The sequence below is a fragment of the Drosophila persimilis genome, unplaced genomic scaffold (genome assembly GCF_003286085.1).
Source record: "Drosophila persimilis strain 14011-0111.01,24,50 unplaced genomic scaffold, DperRS2 tig00000000-arrow-pilon, whole genome shotgun sequence".
In the NCBI taxonomy this organism is placed as follows: Eukaryota; Metazoa; Arthropoda; class Insecta; order Diptera; family Drosophilidae; genus Drosophila; species Drosophila persimilis.
Genome location: NW_020825288.1, coordinates 4,333,405 through 4,356,346, shown reverse-complemented (window position 1 = coordinate 4,356,346; position 22,942 = coordinate 4,333,405). Strand labels below are relative to the sequence as shown.

At 40.6% G+C, this 22,942-nt stretch overlaps 1 protein-coding gene across 1 annotated transcript in view; it reads left to right on the top strand.

Annotated features, from left to right (window-relative positions):
* LOC6594930 (opioid-binding protein/cell adhesion molecule) overlaps positions 1–22,942 on the top strand; it is a 116,589-nt gene that overhangs the window by 12,605 nt on the left and 81,042 nt on the right. The window lies entirely within an intron of this gene.

Below are 22,942 nucleotides of genomic sequence, written 5' to 3'. Positions count from 1 at the left end.
CAGAACCACCCGTTGAGCCCGTACCAAAGTTGAGCTTTACTTTGGTCTTCAATTTGCAATTTGCATATTTGGGCTATATTTTGATGGCTTGATTAAAAACCAGTTTATGCGAAATATGGCAGGCGGATGGCCCCCTCTCTGGCCTACACGAGTATATATGTATGTACATTTATTCTTCCTTTATCGCCTTATATCTCTGTGCTCTCCATCTCTTTTGCCTTGTGTATATTCCCTATCTTTTGCTGTGTGAAAATATTTATGCAACTGAAAACTGTGTCCTGTATTAAAAGTGCGAAAACAATGACCAATGATGGGCCTGCCTGCCCTCTTTTATGCAACATGCAACAACTGCCTGTGAAAATATGATCTTTATTATTATTTTTATTATTCTTATTGTTACAGTGTATTTTCGGTTTATTTTTCTTATGTGGAAAACACACCTGCGTTGTGCCCACAGTTTTTCAACACCAGGAAGAGTAAAGTGGAAATCGCATTCGGTGACAATTGTTTTTATTTCTGTTTTTGTTTCTGTTGGGGTTGGGGGGTTGCCTTTTTTTACCTTCTGTTTTTCGGAGCTGTTACTCGTATTTTCTTGACAAAATTTGCTTAAACAGCGACAACAATTTGCAACAATATTGCCCATTGTTCGGGCCATTCTGTGGAACGCTGGCTATCTTTAATCTGTTACCATGAATTTAAATTGCTTTATAAGCGAAAATTGTGTATCCTTCTGCTGGCAGATTAATCTACTTGGAGTGGGAGATCAAGTAGTGCTGGTATTCTTCGAGAGGCTTTGTTCAAAGACTTTCAATAGCAAGAAATCTTGCTTTCATATCAAATTTCTGCCTTCTTTAGGACACTTTACTGTACACAATCGACTGATTAAAGGGCTTAAACTTGTTGACTACAAAAAATGAATGAAATAACCAATGAATATAACAAGAATCGATTTTAATCCCACGCACTGATGTTTCTGCAGAAACACTTGAACGCACGAACCTCTCACATTTATCGCCAGGACCCTACTCTTTCCGGTCTTTCCTTTTTCCTTTTACTTATTTCTTTTTTTTTTTTTGGGGTGGAACCACTTCAATTGAATGAAATCCAATTAGCTTTTTGTGTGCTTATCAACGCGTTTACAGTGTAACGCCGGACAACAGGAGGCAACAACAGAACAGACCAGCCGTCGAAATAGTATCCGACATTTGATTGTCTCGCCTTGAACTCTGTCCAGAGTCCCAGGGTACAGAGTACAGTGTCCGCTGTCCCACTGTCCCACAGTCTGGTGTCCGCTGTCCTTCACTCACTGCCCATCCAGACACATGATGAACTGGAAAAGTGAAGCAAAAAAAAAAAGGAAACGCGTTGGAGACTCTCCCTCTGCCCAGAAGGGAGCCCCACTCGCACTCCGAACGTGTCGGTCGGCGTGAAAAACAGCCGAAACCCAAAATACAAGAAAAAAACTATGGGGATGTCTGGCTGCAGCTGACGAAGCTAGAGATACCCTTGAAGATCATGAGTGATTCTCCAGCACTGCCAGGACACATTTCTCAAATAAACGTGATTCGCTGTACAAATTTCCCGTAAGCGAACGGGCAATCCAGTGGAACGAATGTGCTGAGGTGCTGTAAGATGTATAGAACCCATTTGAATCAGCGATTATTCTTAGAAAAGTCAAGTTTTTGCCACAAAGAATTGAATTTCGACTAAATGCAAAAAGTCTTGATATATCCCATAAAATATTTTCTGCATGGCATATTTCTCTTCAAACACATATGTTAATACCCTTCTGAAAGGGTATGGGAAAAAATAACAGAAAAATATTGTGGTACTACTCGTATCATTTTCAGTTTACAGACAAATGTGTGGGTCCTGCGTCAGGACCTATCTACGGTCTGTCTGTCTGCGACTGTCGCTGGCACTGCAGCTCTACTGTGTGGTGGCTGCTGCTGCTGCAACCAGCTGTGTGGCAGGAAGCGTTGCACGACTCCCTTCCATCCAGCATATCTTTTTACGCTTCGCTTATTTTGTTTGGCGCCGCAATTTTTTTTTCGGCGTATGCGTACTGTTGTGTAATTTTGTTGTGTTTATTTTTTTTGGAGAGGTTTGAAAAAATGTCAAGTTTTTGGAGCCGACAACAACATTAGCAAGTCAAACAAAATTTTCTGTTTGCCCAGCAGCTGGCGGTGGTAGAAAAGCGCTGGAATATAATTTGAAGCAAATTTTAATTAATGCCAACAGCAATGCCGTCAGCGGGGAGGCAAACACAGAGTGGGAGAGACAGAAACTGGAGTTAACCGCATGGCAACATTTGGTCAGAGAACAGAACACAACACGAGGACATCGTCAGCAGCACGGGGCCAGGACCAGGGCCAGGACCAGGACCAGGACCAGGACCAGGACTCCTGGCTGCTGGCTGCTGCCACACCCAACCGCAACACCGTGTAAATCCCTTTATCAAATTAATGAGCTCATTAAAATTCGTTTAGCAATTACAGTTTTAACAATTTCCGTAGCCGTCCACCACGCCTCGTCGTCAATATGGTCGACCGAAATGAGAGGAGAGTTTTTTTTTCGTGGAAAATGCTGGGGCATCAAATCGCACAGGTGGTGGCGACTCCAGGAGGTAACCATTGGAGCCATTGCACGTGCGCAGGGCATCTTAGGGAAGGCAAGCGGCTGTGGGGTCTGTGCGGCCTATATTATATCCATAAAAATCATAATAAACTCTGAAGTGAAGTTTTTCGTCCTTCTTCCTGCCAAAGATTGTTATACACTGAGAGAGCGCCTCGCCTCGCCTCGCGTCGCCTCGTCCCCCGTTTGTTAATAGCAAAATCGTGTGGCTGCCAAAATAAAAGGACATAAAAAATGCTTTAAAAGTAATAATAATTGCGTTTAGCCTGGTTTGTTTTTGCACCGCTCAAGAGTTTTGGTCCTGCAGGAGCAGGATTCACTCCAGCTGCTCAATCGCGGGTGAAACAATAAAAACGAAATAGCAATGTAATAATTTATGATGGCATCATTAAAAGCCAACAAACAGTCGACTCGACGGATGGAACGCACCGACGCGACGGTCTTTCTGCCCAAAAAACTTTTGCCATTCGAAAGTATTAGAAGGTGCTTTCTGGTGGATTCCACTCCTGCCTCCTGCTGCCATTCCTGCTGCCTGCTACCGCCTTTTGGCAACGCGCTTCACTGGCTCCTTCCTGCTTCAATGCAGTGTAATAAAAATGTTATTATTTCCATTTTATTTATTATGCTTTTTACGAAATTTATGACGTGCGCATGTTTTGATTCATTTTTCAAAAACTGTTTGTAATTTTCATAAAATCTTTGACGCGCGTACATGTCCACGGACAAAGAAATCCAAAGGAATCTTCCGATATCCTTCGAGTCCGATGATTAATTGATTGCTGAGCCAAATTGCACATAAACCATAACTGACAAATTTATATTTTATTTGATACAGAATTATTTTGCCCACTTGTATACGCACCGCACCGTCCAATGTCTGGGCCTGCGTCTTTAAGGTTCGCTTTGTGCTCGGAAATCCCTTTTTTAGGGGTCCTTTGTGGCCCGAGGCTATTGATTTTTCATCCCTTTGTGGCCCGGCCCTACCCGACTCCTGCCTGCTGCCCTTTGTATTATTTTGCCATTTATTGTACATTATGCAGGCGACTAATATTGACATTATCTGTGTCCCGCTGCCTTGTTTCTTTTTGTTTCTTTTGTCGCCCTGTCACTTAAATCAAAGGCGTAAATCCTTGTTTGCCTCTTTGACTCTTCCATTTCTTTGAGTTGCCGATCAGACGGCTCTGTGGAGGGACATAAAAATATGTTCCCTGCTCCACACAATGCACCACAAGGGCACAAATTTCCCATAAATGAACGGATGATTGAATCGAGGTTTGCATTATTTTGGAAATTAATGAGAGTATGGCTGGTATGGTTTATCCAGCTCTGGTGGCTCATTTCTCTCAGTGTACCTCCACAGGTTGATCAGCTCTCCACAGAGGCAAAAATGAGTGAAGTGAGGACAAAGACCACGTATGCCAGCAATCAGCATGTGTTTTCTTCTCTTGCAGCAGCAATTGGCCAGAGAATGTTGATTGTTTCTTGCCCCAAAGGCACAAAAGCTCGTCCTACATACCGTTCTCTCAGCATCTCTGCTGTCCCTGGGGATCTCACAGGGTATGTCTGCTCTTTTGTGCTATTTATGGTATTTATTTGATGCCTTGACATATGGCCAGCGTTCTGTTGGCTCATCTATTAGGCAATTCCCTGGCTGTTGACCCCCGGTCCGTGGTCCGGAGTCTGGTCGGCGAGCTCTGGGTCATACATCAACTGCCAGAAGGCAGCACGAAGGAAAGAACTGCTGTCTGGGTGCGTAGATTGCAGTTAGAGACGGAATATATATACGAGGATATAGTAGGGGGTATCCATGTGGATGTCATCACCACCAACAACAACAACAACAACAACAACAACAACAATAGGAGCAACAATAGGAGGAGCATATGAAAAATTGCATTATTTGCTTTTCCACGTTGTTAGGTAGGTCATCTCTCTGTGCCTCTGTGTATCTGTGCCCCAATGCTTGGATGTATGTGTGGAATGTATCTATGCTTGTGTCCGGGCCCTGTCTGTGTATCTGTATCTGTGTGCTGACATTGCATGACTATGCATTTCATTTGATATGAGAACCTCGCTGCTGCTGCTTTTGGCGTTTCTTTTCGCACACACAATGATGAATTATTGTGCCAAAGGTGACTTTCATTATTCCCTTTGCATTTTCCATCACCCTATCGCACACGCCCCGATACAGCGTATCTATGCAGAAAATTGAATTCCCGGTTGATGGCTGGAGGCGGTCCTTTTGCGATCTGCCCACTAATAATGCGCTGTCACGTGCTGACGGCTCATAGAGAACCCTCATACCTACACAGATTTTCAGGGGAATAGAGGTCCTCTACCTATGGGCCTTACATTTCTAACGTTCTTCGAGCAGAACTGGCCTTCCATCCGCCCACATTTTTTCGTGCAGAACAGGACCCACAGCATCCCATATATTTTGCAAGCAGAACAGCACTTCACTCTCTCACATTTTCCACAACATAGCAACGCCATTCTGCTCTATAGATTCTCTCCCTCTCCAATACAACTGTCTGCAAATTGATTGTATAGATTTAATATTAAGGATTAGACATCAATGCACAGCTGAGCAGAGAAATCCCTGGAACTCCATTGGGGTCATGCATCACTCGGAACCATTATGTTATGTGTCTGGGAGGCGTGTTTCTAGCAAATAATGAAATTCTGTTTGGGCTCGGTATATCACCCAAACACATACACATACATACATATATCGAGTATACATATATGTATACTCGCATGTGCGTGCTTGTGTTCATGTGTTCAAATTGCATTTTCTGCAATTTTCCTAAACAGAAATTCAGCTTAAAGAGAAATACGAGCTAGGCCATGTTTTTCCAATGCATACTATCCGCTGGTGTTTTCCATTTCTTTGGGTTTATTTTTAGATGGTTTATGCTTACAGAGTCTTACTTTGTTTTTATTTTATTCTCTTCGTTTCTTTATTTTTTGTATTTTTGATATTTTGCGTCCTGCCTCCTTGCTCTGGCAATTTGTGGACGGAATCGCCGCAAAAGGCAATTTTCTCTAGCTATTCCTGTGCTGCATCTTTTATAGTGGAAAACTTACAGTCACACACACACACACACACACACACCAGGGATATACATACATACATACATACACACAAACATGAGGAGAAACCGCTTAGACGTTAAGGAAAATTGAATTTTTAAAAATTGTCCTGGCAGCAGACTCGAGCGGAAATATGAAAAGCTCCAAGTCCAACTCTATCCCACGGACCTCAGCCATGCTCCAATGCTTCACTGCTCTCTGCCGCCCAATCCACTCACGAACAGAGATACACACACACACACACACACAAACACACACTGCTTGTTGTATCTATGTGTGGCGGCTGCACATCATCAACTTGTTTCTTTTCGGCTATAAGGAAAATCGATTCGATGCCAGTTTCTAGAGTGTTTTCTTTAGCCATTTTGTTGTACTCTTAAAAAGAGTAGAGAATGGATCACTACGAGTGTATCTCAAAGATGGTAAAGGTTATACGTGTTGCAAGGAAGAAAGGTTGTCTGCTCCTTCTGCCTGCTGGCCCAGCTTCTGATTGGCGTCTATTGCACATTGATGGCACATTGAACGTCTAAACTCTTGCTAAATTATATCAAAATACGTATTTATAAAGCTTAAACTCTCTTACATACCCTTTTCGTTGTAGTTTAGTTTGTTGTCCCTGCCCCTGTCTGGCAGTTTATTGTGTTTGTCCCGGCTTCTGTCACTCTGCCTCGCTCCCTGATCTAACCCCTCTCCCTGCCACACACATCTCCAGTTGGATTTTGTTTAATTCGTTGTCAGAAATATGGGTCCATTGTCCGTTGCACATCCATTGCATCCGCTGCATTAGACTTCGCTTCTAATATTCGCTGCAATTTGTTAACCAAGTTCTCTCTACGCTTGGGTTTTCCATTTTCCATTTTCCATTTTTCTCTCCCTTGCTGGCACTACCCACTACCACTTCCTTCCACTACCACTTCCACTCCTTACTCTTTCAATTTGTTGCTGCTACTTTTTTTCTTTCGGTTTTCAATTTATTTGGCTGTGCCACGCGCTCTTCGCTTTTGTTGCATATTTCATTTGGCGCCTTTTAGTTATAGCCATTGTTGTGCGCCTGCGAAATATTCCACATATTTTGCAAGTTGATTTTGTTTTTATTTGTATTTCTATTTTGCAAAACAGCTACAATAAAAAACCGCTACAAAAAAGTGATAATAAAAAATGTATTTCACATGTGGGCGGGAATAGAACAGCTTGTGGGTGGGTTAGTTTTGTGTTGCAACAATAGTTTTTGATGCTGTCAAAGCATCTTCCTGTGAAAGTAAATATTTAGAAAGTACTACAAAAAGGTTAGAAAAGCATGCGAAAACGTGAAAGGATATATTTTAAATTGTGAAAAATAATAACTAAATAAATATACAACTAAGGCGATTAGGGGTAGAGAGGATAAAGAGAACAGATAACCAGAGTCTGGAAGATAGAGAACCTCTTCTGGTAATCAAGGAGAGCCCTCGTTTAAAGGCGATTGTTCTATGATACATTAATTTTCGTAATCATCATAATACCCCTTAAATAATGCCCCATTATTGCCCTTCAGTATTGAGCCCTCATGCGACTTGCCGCATTTAAGGCACACACAAAAGGCAGATTATAATGCATCGGGTGGTCGGAGCTACGATGTGGTATCGTACAAAATATGTTTTGTCAAATTTGGCAGCATGGCAGCACTTACTCAATTATGTTTAAAGTTTCGTTTCATTAAATACGCTTTTGTGCACACTCTGGAAGGCCGACAACAAAACAAAAAAAAAAAAGCTTTCAACACACACCCACAAGCCAAGGCTTTGTGGCAGCTCCAGCTGCAGCATGCAGCGTGCAGTTTGGAAAAGTTTGCACAAGAGCTGGGGCAAGTGGCACAGATGGTGCTGCTACTGCCTGTAGGCTAACTACCAAACAGTTGAGCCTATGGGCCATACACACACACCACACATACACGCTCACACACACTCGAGTTCTTAAAGCTTGAGCGTCTCTTAACCCGTAGCCCCTCTTCCACTGGTACTCACTTAACCCTATACTCTCCCCCCTCTCTGGGTCTCTCTCGCTCTCTCTCTCTCTCTCTCTTAGCCCCACACACACATACACCAAACACATGCACTTTAAATGCAAACTGGCGTAAAATTTTAATTGAGACTTATACACTTTGCCCTCATAAGTATGCAATGGGATTTTTGCTTCTTTTTTTCCCTCGTTTTTCCTCGTGTGGACAGGACACTTAATGCGGCAGCAAGCGCAACCTTGAAAGTGTGCCACAGACAAGCCGCCCCCATTTCTAGCTCAATGGAAACCAATTTGCGAAAACAACAAGAACAATGCCAGCAAAAAGGACATCAATCAGTGGGCGGCGGGCACAAGGTCCTGCCATAGTACATATATGTATGCATGCACGTATGTATGTGTGTAGAAATCGTATGCAAAATTGTTTTGCCATTGCAGCAGCAGCAGCAGCAGCTGGCACTCGGCACTTGTTTTTATTGTTGCATGCAACGGTGGGCGGCAAGGTGGGTAGTGCAAGGGCACAACAAAAAGTGCGCATCAATTATTTATATTGAATATTTTGCCTTCGATTAGAGACTGCTTTCACCATTTGCCATTCAATGCAAATAGTACCTGGCAATGAAGAACGAGGACAAGGGATTCCAAATGGAATTGGGGCACCAATGAGTGGCGGTTCTAGACAGTTGCCACACTTTCCCCTTTCTGGGTGTGTGTTGTGTGTCGGTGTAGCCCTTCACGATGGGTCCTTGTGTTATGGCATTCTACAAATATTTGCGATTGGAGTGTGTGTATGGGGCTCGCTCGGCGATAAAGAAAAGTTTGTCGGGTCCCCTGACCCATATGTCTTTCTGCATAAATGTCCTTTCAGTTCGATACTTTGCACAAAGGATACGCATTCGATTTTTCACTCTCTTTTTTATTTGCTTATGCTGGCATGCAGCAAACAGCAGCAGCAGTAGCAGCGGATACGGTACAGTAGATTGTGGCATGCCCCACACCGCGCACACACACACACACTGTGAGCTGTGGGGGTGCTGTGTGTATTGTGGGCGTGTCCTTGTCAGGTTCACGCATGAATTGCTACTTACTGGCCAGGATTCCATGCCGCATGCAGCAGCAGGGGCAAAGAGGATACGAAAATTGAATTTTGTGGTAAAGTGCAATTTGGTTAGGGACAAGTACCCTTCCAAAGCTATCGATGACTGCTCTCTCCCTGCCTCCCTCCCCCTCCCTTTCTATTGATGATCGAGCGTTAATCGACTTAGTTGTTCCGACGCTTTAGTTATGGCCAAAACTCTGGCTGGGCCTGGGCTTTGGCCTTCACGGCTTCATTTTCGATGCAATAGATGCTTCTTTTGTGCACTGCATTCAATTTAGTCGCGTATTAAGTTTTCAAGCTGCAGCTTGAAACTTGATAAATAAATTACTACTTGGCTTGGCAGCTCGGATGCTCGGCATCTCGGCAGCCTTACACTCTGCGCTCTTTCCCCAGAATTATTGCAGTCAATTGACGCGCAGACACCCCAGACGGACGGACAGACCGACAGACAGACAGACAAACAGACAGATGGACCTACGGAATGGAACGAAGGACAGGATGGACGATGCACTGCGATTTGCAGTTTTTCTTCTGTTCAGTTGATTTGTTTTGGCTACCTTGTAAATGTGAAACTTTAGGGTTTATTGGGCCATTGAAAATGTGGGTAAAAAGCAGAAGGTTGGAATCGATCTAGCAATGGATCTGGATTATTATTGAAGTATGAGTAATACAATTTGGTATATAATATTATCTCTGGGATGCTAATGCAGTTTGACATAATTTTGAAATCTTTCCCATCGCCTTTTTTCCCCAATTTAAATCTATTTAAATTTATAGAAATCAAATTCGATACATTACTCCTCATAGCAATTATCTATTTATCTGTAAAAAATCATATATAAATATTTTAATTTTTTTTGTTTTCTGTTTATACATATATTTTGCTTTATTTAAAATGTATTCTTTTGTCTGCATTTCTGAATTCGTTAAGGTTCCTTTTATATTCTGTAATCTCTATTAAATAAATAATAATTATTATATTATTATAATAGGTAATAGGTATCCCATAGTCCTAATAAGACCGAAGCATGCCTTCCTTTTTTTAATTTTCTTTAGATTTTTCTTCAATTTCGCTGAGCGCAATGCAAGAAAATATTTTCATTTCTCGTAGAGAGCGATGCAGGCGGACGTAGCAAACATTCAGCGAGGGGTCCGGGTCCACGGTCCAGGAACAGGACCAGGTCCGGGTCCAGGTCCAGGTCGATGCGTCACAGTGTCGGCTTGTCCTGCCTTTGCCTTGGATCAAGTGGAGTGGAGTCGAATAGAGTGGAGACCAGCAGCCAGGCAGCCTTGTCGCTTGGCTGTCGCTGGGTCCTGGTTTATTGGCCTGGCGAAAGTTTTCCGCCGTCACTTGAAGCCGAGAGAGAGAGAGAGCCTGAGTGTCCTGGCGGGCGATTAAAGTTTGTTCTGAGCATCTGCCTCGGCATTAGCTCTCCGGATCTGACTCTACCATCTGGCAGACTGACTTTGACTGACGGTTCTGTGCAGCTAATGCTAATGCCAGAGCTAAGCCCGGGGCCGATGGCCGGAGGAATAGTTCCATTGATTTAACTACAGAACGAAAATTGATTTAACGCCATAATTCAAGCCAACTGCCATCTGACTTTCCATCAATTTAACGCATAATTCCTGATGGACTTAATCGTAATTGATGATTGATTGCCGTCTGCCTCGAGCTGGCGAGGAAATTCTCGAGTGTTGCAGCCCCACTCCTGGAGCTGCCTTTTATGTATGGATTGTGCCCCATGAGGCGTATGCGTATCGCTCGAAGAGAGGGGGGGGGAGAACACTTTTGGCAGAACACCATTTAGCCGTAATACTTTGTAATTTATTTTCGCTTACCTTAATCGAACGCTTAACGCCGGCCATCGTTTACCTCGTCCAGCCAGATGATACAGCCAGTTGGTCGCCTTTCGGTCCTTCTGGTCCTTTTCATTACGACGCTTCGCATAAATCAATGTCACGGTGGAGAATGGGAACTAAATAGCGGATGTAGGCGAGTGGAGGGAACGTTACTGTGGGTAAAGATCCCCCCATGATGTGGTCGACATCAAAGCCTGCCGAGAGTCCAAGTATTTTTAATTTTAATCAAATGCCTGACAAACCACAGCACCCCATACTCCTCCTCCCATCTTTCTTTCGTCCAATGAATGTCTGGGGCAACGGCAACGGCAACGGTGACGGTGACGGGGACCCCCTCGCTTTTTATTTGACTTGGACATTTCAATTGCCGAGCAATTCCTTAATGGCTTTCCCCCTGCCGCTGCTGCTAGTGTCCTTAGATGTAAATAAAAATGCATTGCGCTGCCATTTCCTGTGAAAGCCAAAAGCATTTGATGTAACTCATTTCAGCTTATGCAGCGGCCACGTGACGACAACATTTTTGCCAAGTCCACCCGTCTAGCAGTCCTCTTTTCCGCTTTCCCTGTTGTCGTATTTATATTTGCATTTCCATTTGTTTATGTGTGTGTAAAAGGGTTTTTTTTTTGATACTCTAGCATAGGGTATTGGAAGCTTAAGGCGTGATTTGCAATGAAGCCAAGGAGATTTTTACAAGCCCTGAAATGGGGTATCTATTCGGAAAAAGCAGACGAAACTGTGGAATGCTAGGAAAAAATTCGTTAAAAAAAAATCAAAAACTGCCTTTGAATATAGTTTGAAATTTTCCCTAGGATTATGACACCTGCAAGTGCAAGGGTATCCAAAGCTTCGGCTATCATCCTTCTCCTCCTTTCGTCTCGTTTTTTTTTTTTAGAATGTTAAGCTTTTTTTTTATGTTGTACTGGAACGGCTTTTATGTGTTTTTCTTCGCCAAAGCTGTGTGAAATCAATGGAAGCTGGTTCCATCTCCCACCCCACGATATGCCACTCCACTCTGTCATCTCCGTTCTGCCCCTGCTTCATGCTGTAGCATGCCCCAACTGGCCGCGTTTTTGTCTGTGATTGCGCAAAGTGCGGCGCTGTCCTGCTTGATGCGAAAGCGTTTTATTTAAATATATATATGTACACACACAGCATGTGAAGGTGTGTGTTGAAATATATATGGTATATGTGTAAATTAAACAACTGCGGTAGCGGATTGTGTTTTTAAAAAGTTTTTATTTTACTTCGAACTTCACTGATATAGATTTAAGTAGAGGGTCACAAAGGAATTCCGGGCCAAGGGATTGCGCGATCTTAATATTTAGCTAGACTTTGCGGTGTCGCTGCTGGATCAAGACTGCTTTGAACTTTCTGATCTTTGCATCGTTGATCCCTTTCGGGAATCGTTTTTCTATAAACATTTCAATTGATTTCGCCATCCCGAGTATTAGATTTCGTCATCCAAAGAGAGAACTGTAAAAGGCCTAAAGTGCAGGATCTGCAGAAAGCCGGGAGTGAGATTGTTTATGAGAAGCCGGGTGTGGGCAAACATTGGTTTTCCATTTAGGCGAGTGTCAAAGAATGGGATTGCGGCGGGGGCGCTTGAGATTGTACATCTTAGAAATCAATTAGGCGGAGGCCCAAGATTGAAATTGTTTTCGTTTTGGAAAACCAAAGATTGTTTACAACTCGTATAAGAGCTCAATGGAATTGGGTACGTTAACTCCCCCCATTCTTAAATGTTTCGTCCCGATACATTTTGAAGTTCTGATAGAGCTCTAATTTCTTCTGACAGTATTTGAATGTTGCTTTCCACTATTTCTTCTGACGGTATTCTTATTGATTTAATAAGTACAAATTTGGTTAATTTATAGCAGAAGTAAAATAACATTAACAATATCAAAATGATTAAAAATAATGTTGTTAATGGTAAGGCCGTATTACCTAATGTTATAAGGGGATTTAAAATATTAACATTATCAAAAGAAAATTGCTTATCATTTGATTGTATATAATCAACTAATTCAAAATCGCTATATCTATGATGCGATATATATTTTAGAATTTTACCCTTATCATTTATGTGGCTTATATTATTTATTACAATTGTGTTGTTGAATATAAGGAGATACGATCCTAACAAAGTAGTATTGTCTACGATATTTTTGCCTGAAACTAATATGGCACCATCCTGAATGATGTCTATTTCTTTGTTTTTTTTCCCTTTTTTTAGTGCAGTTGGCTTTAAAGCCATTAAGTAAATTGGTGAAACAGGTACTCTTTAAATTTATTTGTGCGTAATTGTTAAAAGTTTCACTTTTAAAATTATTCATTAAATAGTATTTCTCCTTACATTCACAAACTTTTTCACTTATAACTAACATTCCATCATTTTGTGAGATGGCTCTTGCATGGTAAAACTTGCAAATATCTTTAATTTGAGGATATTTTATGTAAATGATTATTAAATCTGCATTTCGAATTATTTTAACCGTTGCAATGTCCAACAGATCAGACAGTTCAACATTATGTTTTTCATGCTTATAAATGTCCTCTATTTCGTTTTTATTTAAAATTTTTGTATTGAAAATGTTTACTTTTAAGAGGGTTATGGTATCAACTAAATTTAGTAGGTCAAAAGTTATTAATTTTAAACGATGCTTTCTCAGTATCGTTTCTTCATTGAAGATGACATTCTTTAATGAATTTGATAGCAATTCAATTTCTTTGAAAAATTTGGAATTTATTACAAATTGTTTATTATTATTTTCAGTTAATTCATTTACTTTATTTTGTATTTTCAAAAAGTCGTCATGATCAGGGCTGCCTGCTATCCATTTCCAAATGGTACCTAATTCATTTATTCCCCTTTCTTTCCGTTTTGGAACTAATTCTGAAATCATTAATTTTAATAGACTTAAGTCCATTGATATTTCCCACTCATCGTCTGAATTAATTGATTTGTTGACATATTTGGATTCTTTATCAATTATCTCTCTATAAAAACTCAAATTAGTAATATGGAAAAGTTCAGCGTATGTTTCATAAGTGTAAACGTCTCTGTCGTCTTTGAGCAATAGATAGTCACTATGCGTATAGTCAATTACTTCCGCAGTCGTCAATATAACAAAAGTCAGTATTAGTATATTCGCATACATTTTCTGGAAAAAATATTTAATATTTGATGTTATCTTTATGTATAATTCTGTTTCTATTGTTGATTATAATTTTATTCGGTCGATTTTCCTTAACTACCTGCTTTTTGTATCGGGATTGAAGTTTATTTCTTTCCCCGAATTTCTTTTCATAGACTACTTCTCCTATTTTATAATCTTTTTCTCTTCTATCTTTGTTATGTATCTTAAGCATTTTGGTCTGAGCTTCCTTAAGTAATATTGGATTATGTTTGTGTTCTATTTTGTTATACAATATGTCATATGGCATTTGATTGGTCGTTGAATGTATCGTCAGGTTATATTTCAGTGCCGCCCTTATTATTATTTCTGAATAATCTGTTAGATTTAGTTCATCCTTGATGCACCGCGCTATTTCTGTTAGTGTGGAATGTACCCTTTCTACCTGACCATTTGAGGTGCTGTGTCTGGGATCAGCATAATAAATAGTTAAGTTACTTCTTTGTATGAATGATCTAAATTGTGCTGAAGTAAAGCTTGGTTCGTTGTCAGTCATTAATGATGTTGCTAACGGAAAGTGTTGTAAAATTTCCATTACCTTATTTTCAATGTTTAATTTACTTTGAATTTCCTTGACCACCAAGTATTTGGAATAAGAATCTATACAAGTTATGAATGTTAGGTTTTGGGCATAGTATATGTCTAAGTGTAATTGATCTCCTTCTTTTGCTGGAATGGGAGCTTCCCCAATTGGAATTTTTACAGGGTGTCTCCGATATTTGTTTTTGTTACAGATCTCACAATTTTTTATATATTCTTTTAATTTTTTGTGCAGGTTTGGCCAATAATACAGCTTAGTTATTTGTTTGTAATTTTCGTCTAGTCCTCTATGGGCTCTGCAATGTGTTTCTTCTATAATTATAGCTTTATCTTCTGAATTTACTACATCTTGGAGGAACTTTCTTGTGAAGAGAAATTTATTTATGAAGTTTTCCTTTAGCTTATTTTGGATAAGGTATAAATCTTCTAAAGTGCAGTGTATTCCTGTGGTTAAGTGAGGCTGAATAAATTCTTTTAAAATGATTAGCAGATTGTCAACCGTATCAAATTCAATAATATGTCGGGTATTTTCATAAACTCTTACTAACTCATGAACTGTGAATCTCCCTTGCGCTAATAGTAGCTGCTGTTTAAATTGGTTTAGAGGCTTGCTAGTCTCTTGAATGACGTTTTCGAAACTACTCTCTGCTGAATGCTGAGTATTTATGTCTGATTCTGATTCTGTCTGGTCGACATCACTATCTGTCATATGATTTATTTTAATCCGAGATAACGCGTCCGCTACTACGTTAGTTGAGCCTGGCTTATAAATGATTTTTGGTGTGAAACTTTCTATGAAGTAATACCAACGTTTCATTTCAACATTTGGATTTTTTTGCGACATTGCAAAGGACAAAGGTTGGTGATCTGTATGTATTTCAATTCCACTCACTCCGTATAAATAATTTCGCAAATTTTTTAATGCCCATACAATAGCTAATAATTCTTTTTTATTAGTAGCATATAATTGCTCGGTTTTACTTAAAGTTTTAGAAATAAATGTTATGGGATTCCCATCTTGCGACAAAACTGCACCTATTGCTATGTCCGATGCATCTGTGGTTAATGTGAATTTTTTATTGTAATCTGGTTGTACTAATTCAATATGTGCTATTAAACTGTCCTTTAAATTATTAAATGCTCCAATTGCTGGTTCATCCAGCTGTATTAATGCTTTCTTGGATGCCCTTCGTGAAACTTTCCCATTTACTCCGCTCAGATATTTTGTTAAAGGTTTGGCAATTGTGGCATAATTTCGGACAAATTTTCTGTAATACCCTGTTAGTCCTAAGAAGCTACGTAGCTCTCTGATATTTTTAGGAATTGGATAGTTTTGTATTGTGGAGATTTTGTCTGGATCTGTTTTAATGATATTTTGGGAAACAATGTATCCCAGAAATTTGGTTTCCAATTGAAAGAATTTAGACTTTTCAAGTGAAATTTTCATGTTAGCGTTTTGCAATATCTGAATTATATGAATTAGATCTTTATAATGTTGTTCTATAGTTTTTGAAAATATTATTATATCGTCCATATAAACGTGACAAGTTTTCCCAACTTGTTCTCTAAGTATATCGTCCATTGCCCTTTGGAAAATTCTGGGAGCGTTCGTCAATCCCATAGGCATTCTTAGAAATTCATATTTGCCGTTATTTATGGAAAAAGATGTTTTTTCAATATCTGATTCCCTCATTAAAATCTGATAGAAACCTGACTCTAAGTCAATGGCCGAGAAATATTTCGCTTTACCTAAATTGGCAAGGATTACTGAAGGATCTTGCATAGGGTATCTATCCGGTATAGTGTTTTCATTAAGTTTCTTAAAGTCTATTACTAATCTATGCTTAGGAGTTCCGTCCTCATTTACTCCCTTCTTTGGTACTACTATTACCGGTGAATTATATGGGCTTTTACTAGGTCTGATTATACCTTCATCTAACATTTTACTTATTTCGTTATTAACGAAATCGTTAACCGAATAAGCGTATGGATACTGCTTGCCATATACCGGTCTATCGTGTTCAGTGTTAATCTCTCCTTTTATATCCGTTCTGAACGGTAACTGTAAATTTATATTGGCATGGTCTTCTTCGATGATAGATACCATTTTCTCTCTGAGATTTTCTAAATTGTCCTCTTTGTAGGTTATTGTGTTATACAATTTCATTTTTTTCAATTCAGAATTTGCATAATTTTGAATGTCGGATATTTCTACGACGGCGCGTTCAGGATTTTTGCATCCCAAACTTTTAAATTGTTTATTGTCGGATAATTCAACGACGGCGTGTTCAGGATTCTTTAATCCCAAACTATTCGAACTTTTAGTGTCGGATAATTCAACGACGGCGTGCTCAGGATATTTTAATCCCAAACTATTAAAACTTTGGATGTCGGATAATTCAACGACGGCGGGCTCAGGATATTTGAATCCCAAACTATTGACGGATAATTCTTCGTCGGCGTGCTCAGGATTTTTTGATCCCAAGCTATATAAACTTCCTTCTACCTTTACTGAATCGCTTTTCATTTCTTTTTCTTCTTCAAAATATTTTTTTATTATATATTCCTTCAACGGAAGGATGGTTTTTCCTTCTATAAAGGTTAATTTGTTTAAAGAAAGGACCTCGTCATATATTAGTTTCTCCTCATTGTCTTTATAACTTAAAGTCCCCTTTCCTGTATCAATAACCGCTCCGATTTTCTTTAATAGGTTAAATCCTATTAGTAAATCTGCCTCCATTCCATCTATTTCATAAAACACTTGCTTTGTGTTGAAAATTGTTATATTATGGAAATATTTAATTATTGAAAACCCATTCACTGTAGCAACTTTCTTATAGATTGGTAATTCATTTTTATTGTCGTAAATTCCTTTTTTTATATAACAGGAAGTTGCTCCCGTATCTATCAAAACTTTTAATTCTCTGTTTATTTTTTTGTCTACTCTTTTTAGGTAGGGCAGACCTACTTCGGGGGCTGATCTAAAAAATGATCCTCCTCAATGTTATTTATCCTCATTGCTTTATTAGCCGGTTGTTCCGACATTTCGTTTAGTTTTCGTTTCTGCGCTGGATTGTCGTTAGACTGATTATTCGGGACTACGTTTGCCCTAAAATGCTGGGCTTGGCTATAATTGTTATTATTTCTCCTAAAATAACCGTTAGTATTCTCCCGATAATTTCTATTGTTATTATTTCCCCTGAATTGATTGCTGTTCTGTCGGTTCCGGATTTGTATAGATTCGTCTACCTCCATTGGTTCTGGGGCCTGATTTTGTTGTCTATTACCCAAGAAATAGGGTTGTCCCCAAGACATGTTATTCCTCTGCAAATCCCTTTTTTGGTCGAATGGTGAACTGTTAGTCCTAGGTTGTCGTTGGTTGAATCTTAAGGTATTAAAATTATTATTCCCTGAATTTCTGGGACCGCTGAATTGGTAGGCAAATTGGGCCCGAATGTTATTAGATTGCAATTCCTGTACCTTTGCTAAGGCATTCGGTAAATCTGGGGGATTCAATGAAAATAGGATTTCAGCAATGCCGCCGTTTAGGCCAGTGACAAAAATGCGTAAGGCATTGTCTCTAATTTTTTTATTTGATTCCTTGGTGATCTCACTGTCCTTTCCGTGAGTCATTATTGTCTTATTTATTAACAAGGTCATTTTCTTGTTAACCTCGTTATAGAAATCTATAATTGAAAGGTTCCCTTGTCGGAGAACGCTTAATTCCTGTTCTATTATGTAAATAGGTCTCTTGTCACTGTAAACAAAGTCAAGCCGTGAAAGTATGGCATCAAAATTTAGAACTGTCCCGTGGTTGGTCAGTGCGTCATGTGCTGGTCCTGTTATTTTGTTTCTCAAAATTGTTAATGCAATATAATATTGCTTACTTCCTTTCTTATATAACTTCACTGCAGTTTCTGCAGCTTCCCTCCATCCTACATATTGGTTTAATCCACCATTAAAAATTGGTAGGGATTCTATTACCTTCAATGTGGTGTCGTCTCTTATTGTCTCGTCTATTGTTTCTGCCTGATAATCCGATACCTGATCGGATTTAGTTTCTATTTGTTGTTTTAAATTTACAATTTGCTCTTGTACTTGTGAAATTTGAAGTGCTATCAATTGTTTGACCAGATCTGCTGTGAGATCGGTCCTTGCTTGAGAGTTAATCATTTTTAGTTTTTCAAAATCTAAAGTTAGCTGATCCACTTTTAATTTTTCTTATATGTTAGTTTTTATAATCTTATATATCCTAATTGAACTTATATATTTATTAATACAACTCTTGCTCACGAAATATCCGGTAGGGGTCGTCCTTCTTAGTTTGGCAGATCTTCGAACGGGTCTTCCTTCTTAAATTTCTTTGCTCAGCTGGGTCTTCTGGGGGTCTTCCTTCTTTGGCTTCGCTGATCGTTTCACTTTCTTTGTATTTTGGTTTTGTCGGTTTTGTTGGTTTTGTTTTTTTAAAAACTTTGGGTTTCTTTGGTTTTTTTTGTATTTACGAATTGCCTTGATTAGCTTTTTGTTTTATTTGTATTTTGCGTTGTATTTGTATTTGTATTTGTATTTGTATTTGTATTTGTATTTGTATTTGTTTTTGCACACCCTAAGCTCCGGTTTGTTTCCTTTTTATCTCACTTTTTTTTATCTATATCACACAGTCACTCCGCGTTTTTAATTTTGAAGGATTTATTCCATTAATTAATTGTCCTTCGGGTTTCGGCACGACGCAACACTTTTATCATTCGGTGCTTTTTAGACAACGTCGCCCCACGTTGGGCGCCAATTAAACAACTGCGGTAGCGGATTGTGTTTTTAAAAAGTTTTTATTTTACTTCGAACTTCACTGATATAGATTTAAGTAGAGGGTCACAAAGGAATTCCGGGCCAAGGGATTGCGCGATCTTAATATTTAGCTAGACTTTGCGGTGTCGCTGCTGGATCAAGACTGCTTTGAACTTTCTGATCTTTGCATCGTTGATCCCTTTCGGGAATCGTTTTTCTATAAACATTTCAATTGATTTCGCCATCCCGAGTATTAGATTTCGTCATCCAAAGAGAGAACTGTAAAAGGCCTAAAGTGCAGGATCTGCAGAAAGCCGGGAGTGAGATTGTTTATGAGAAGCCGGGTGTGGGCAAACATTGGTTTTCCATTTAGGCGAGTGTCAAAGAATGGGATTGCGGCGGGGGCGCTTGAGATTGTACATCTTAGAAATCAATTAGGCGGAGGCCCAAGATTGAAATTGTTTTCGTTTTGGAAAACCAAAGATTGTTTACAACTCGTATAAGAGCTCAATGGAATTGGGTACGTTAACTTGTATGCATCCATGGGGTAGATGTAGGTGGCACGGGGTGCGTGTGTTGTATAGTGGCAGGTAAACCGTAACGGTTTAAATCTGCTTGTCCAACACTCGGCTTTCATGCCACACCATCCTCAACCCCAACCCCATCTCTTTGGCAGAGTCCCATATTTGTGTCAGTTCCGTGCAGATCGCTTACATTTGGCATAAAAAGGGCTGTGCTGTGCTCCGCTCCGCTCCTCCCGAACGAAACGAAACGATACGAAAAAAACAACCAACAGAAGAACCATGTTAAAAACAGTTTTATGCACTGCCAGAACGAGCTGGAATAAAATAAATACAAGTATGCTGGCTGGCTGTTGGCTGCCTTCAATCGTGTGGCATCCTGCAGCATGGAATGGTCCTCATCCTGCTCCTCATCCTCATCCTCCTTCTCGTCCTGTGCTCCTCGTTGGCAAAACGCAAAAGTGCCCACGCTTCAATGCGTGTATCTGTCGCAAAGGCCGAATGCTTTAAAAAAGTGATTTTTACAAGCCACACAATTTCACACATACTCACACTTCCACACATAATAACACAGATATGTACACTGAGGGAAAGATCTGACTTTAGATTTCTTGACGGAGATCCGCAATCGGCGGAGATGAACGGAGATGAGGTCGACGACACCAAACCCCTTTTCTTATTGGATAGGGGGAACACCATAATTGATTCAAGCATTCGTGGCGTCTCGGTGAGGCGCTCCTGTGCCTCGTTCTGCCCACCAACCCCATCACTGCCTCATAGGAGATATATTTTGCAACCATTTCAATGAGTTGGCACACCAGTTGCCAAGTTTTTCGTACCCATTCTGTCTTTGCCCTCAAATCGAAATCATTTCAATGTTATAATCTTAAAGACCCAGCCTGAAGGCCTTGTTGCTCTGTCTACGACCATTACTTGTACTTTAGGATTCATCTTTGGCTACAATTTTTGTCAATTAACACATAAATGAATCTTAAAGACTCTCCAAGACCTACTTGGAATGGCTATAGCAGGAATGTATGCATTTTTCTCCAGTGTACTGGACACATGTAAATTCGTATCATATGCTACAAAAAACATAGTCCAGGACGGAAGCAAAGGGCGTGTGGAGGGTTCTGGTTTTGGCCCAATGCATCGGCCATCGTAAAGTACACAGAGGGCAAAACTGTTTTTTGGCTGAATAGTCAAGTGAAGTGCTCGGAGCCTTTGGCTTTGGCTTTAGCTTGGGTTTTGTCGATTTGCAATTTTCGGCTTTGGCCAGAATCGTTTTCCAGTTAATGAATGAGTCCCTGAGCTGTTATTTTTTCCTGTGGCTGGCCCGCTGCCTTCTCTGTTTGCGGACCTGCAATTGATGGAGATTGAATTTTTTGATTGATCGCCTGACTGATTGATTGAGCTGCGTTGAACGGCAGCCAGTCAGGCAGGCCAGCAGGCAGGCAAGCAGGCAGGCAAGCAGGCAGGCAAGCACACACTTGCATTGTGAAAAGCCGAAAGGTTAAAAACTAATAAAAACTAACGAAACAAAGACCTGGGGCCATGGGTACAGAGGTTCACGGGTTAATTGAAATGCGGCACCGTGCAAATATGGCCGAAACACAATGCCGCCGGCTCCGTGCGCTGCTCGGGCCTAAAGGCGGAGTCGCTCTTCGAGCCACCTTTGGGGAATACACTTGCAATTACGCTAAAAGCAATTCCCGAACCAGAAACACTGAGGCAGGCGAGTGTCTTAGTCCCCGTGTTGCCAGACCCCAAAGTGTTGCGCCAGACAAACCCTTAGACTCCGGCAAACAAACAAATAAACCCATTTTCCCCGGCTCTAAAGCCCTGGCCCACAAATTTTTATTTAAAGCATTTTACTGTGGATCGTGTTTGGCTACAGCGTTTTCCTCTATCCTCTATCCGCCATCCTCCATCCTCCATCCTCTATTCGGATGTCGTACAATCAACTTAAACTAAGATTACAGACGCCGCACCGTTAAGCCTCCTGGAAAAATGTGTGCCACAGAACCACTCAGAGACGACTACTCCGACTCGGGCTCCGACTCCGAGTCTCTCCCTCTGGCCCCCAGGGCGTATACGCATGCTATTTGTATTTAAAATGGGATTTACCTGGGGTTTTGTCACTTCTTTTAGCGGGGCTTTTAATTTGATTTAATGCGTCTACGCGTGCCGCGTCTACAGTTCGTCCTTCTGCTCCTCGTGGACTTCTCTTTGCTGGAATGGAGACATCGGCTGTGTGTGTTCTTGGCCCGGGGGAAATGTGAGGTGTCGGTGCCACCTCCTCCCAATGTGAGGTAAGAGTTTCCCGCATTTCCCCAGCGAATTTGGGCAAGTGAAAACTTGTGTTTTTGGAAAACTATGTACCAACTCGATTGCAAATGTATGCCAGTTGTTGTCGGCTGCCTGCTGCCGGTTGCTGGCTGTGGCTGTGGCTCTGGCGGTTGTTGTTTTGGTTGGTTGGGAAAAATGCAAATTAATTTTCCGCAGGCTTTTCGCTGCGTTTACATTAAATATGAGTGCTCTTGCTTTCCATTCGTGGTGGCCTCTATTTCCAGTTTGATTTCAGTTTATGTAAATGTTGGTTCTACCAGCATCCTTGCTGATGCCGCTGCCGCTGCCGCTCGCTGTGCCACCAGCAGGTCCTTCCAGCAGTTGGATATTTGTAGCCGTCGCTCCACATCAAAGACAGGCAAAGCACATTTGCGCCAGCGGCTAGACTTTGAACTTTGGGGTTTTCCAGGAAACGGGAAAGTGGAAAGTGGAGAAACGGAGAGCCAGACGCCAGACGCCAGGAGTCTTTGCTCCTGGCTTAACCGCAATTAAAACTGATTTCTTGTTTGCGCTGTCTTGCCGAATTTGTAAATCAATTCTATGCGTATTTTAAGCAATTAATTTGCTCGTATTTTAATTGACTTTGTCGTTTCCACCACCCGATTGTTTGCATAATTGTATTTCTTAACAGGAAACACACACAAAACGAAGAAATTGAAGCCAAAAATTGAAAGTGGTGGGGACTCCGGCCCACAGAATTATGCCATCGTACAGTATTTTGTGTGTGTGAGGATGTGAGGTGTATACCATTTCATATTTGAGTCATTTTCCTGCCACTTACTCCTATGCTCCTTTGGCGTTTCGTGTATATGTTAATTTGCTTCATAAAGTTGACCTCAGTGGCGGCATGAAAATAAATTAATTATTGG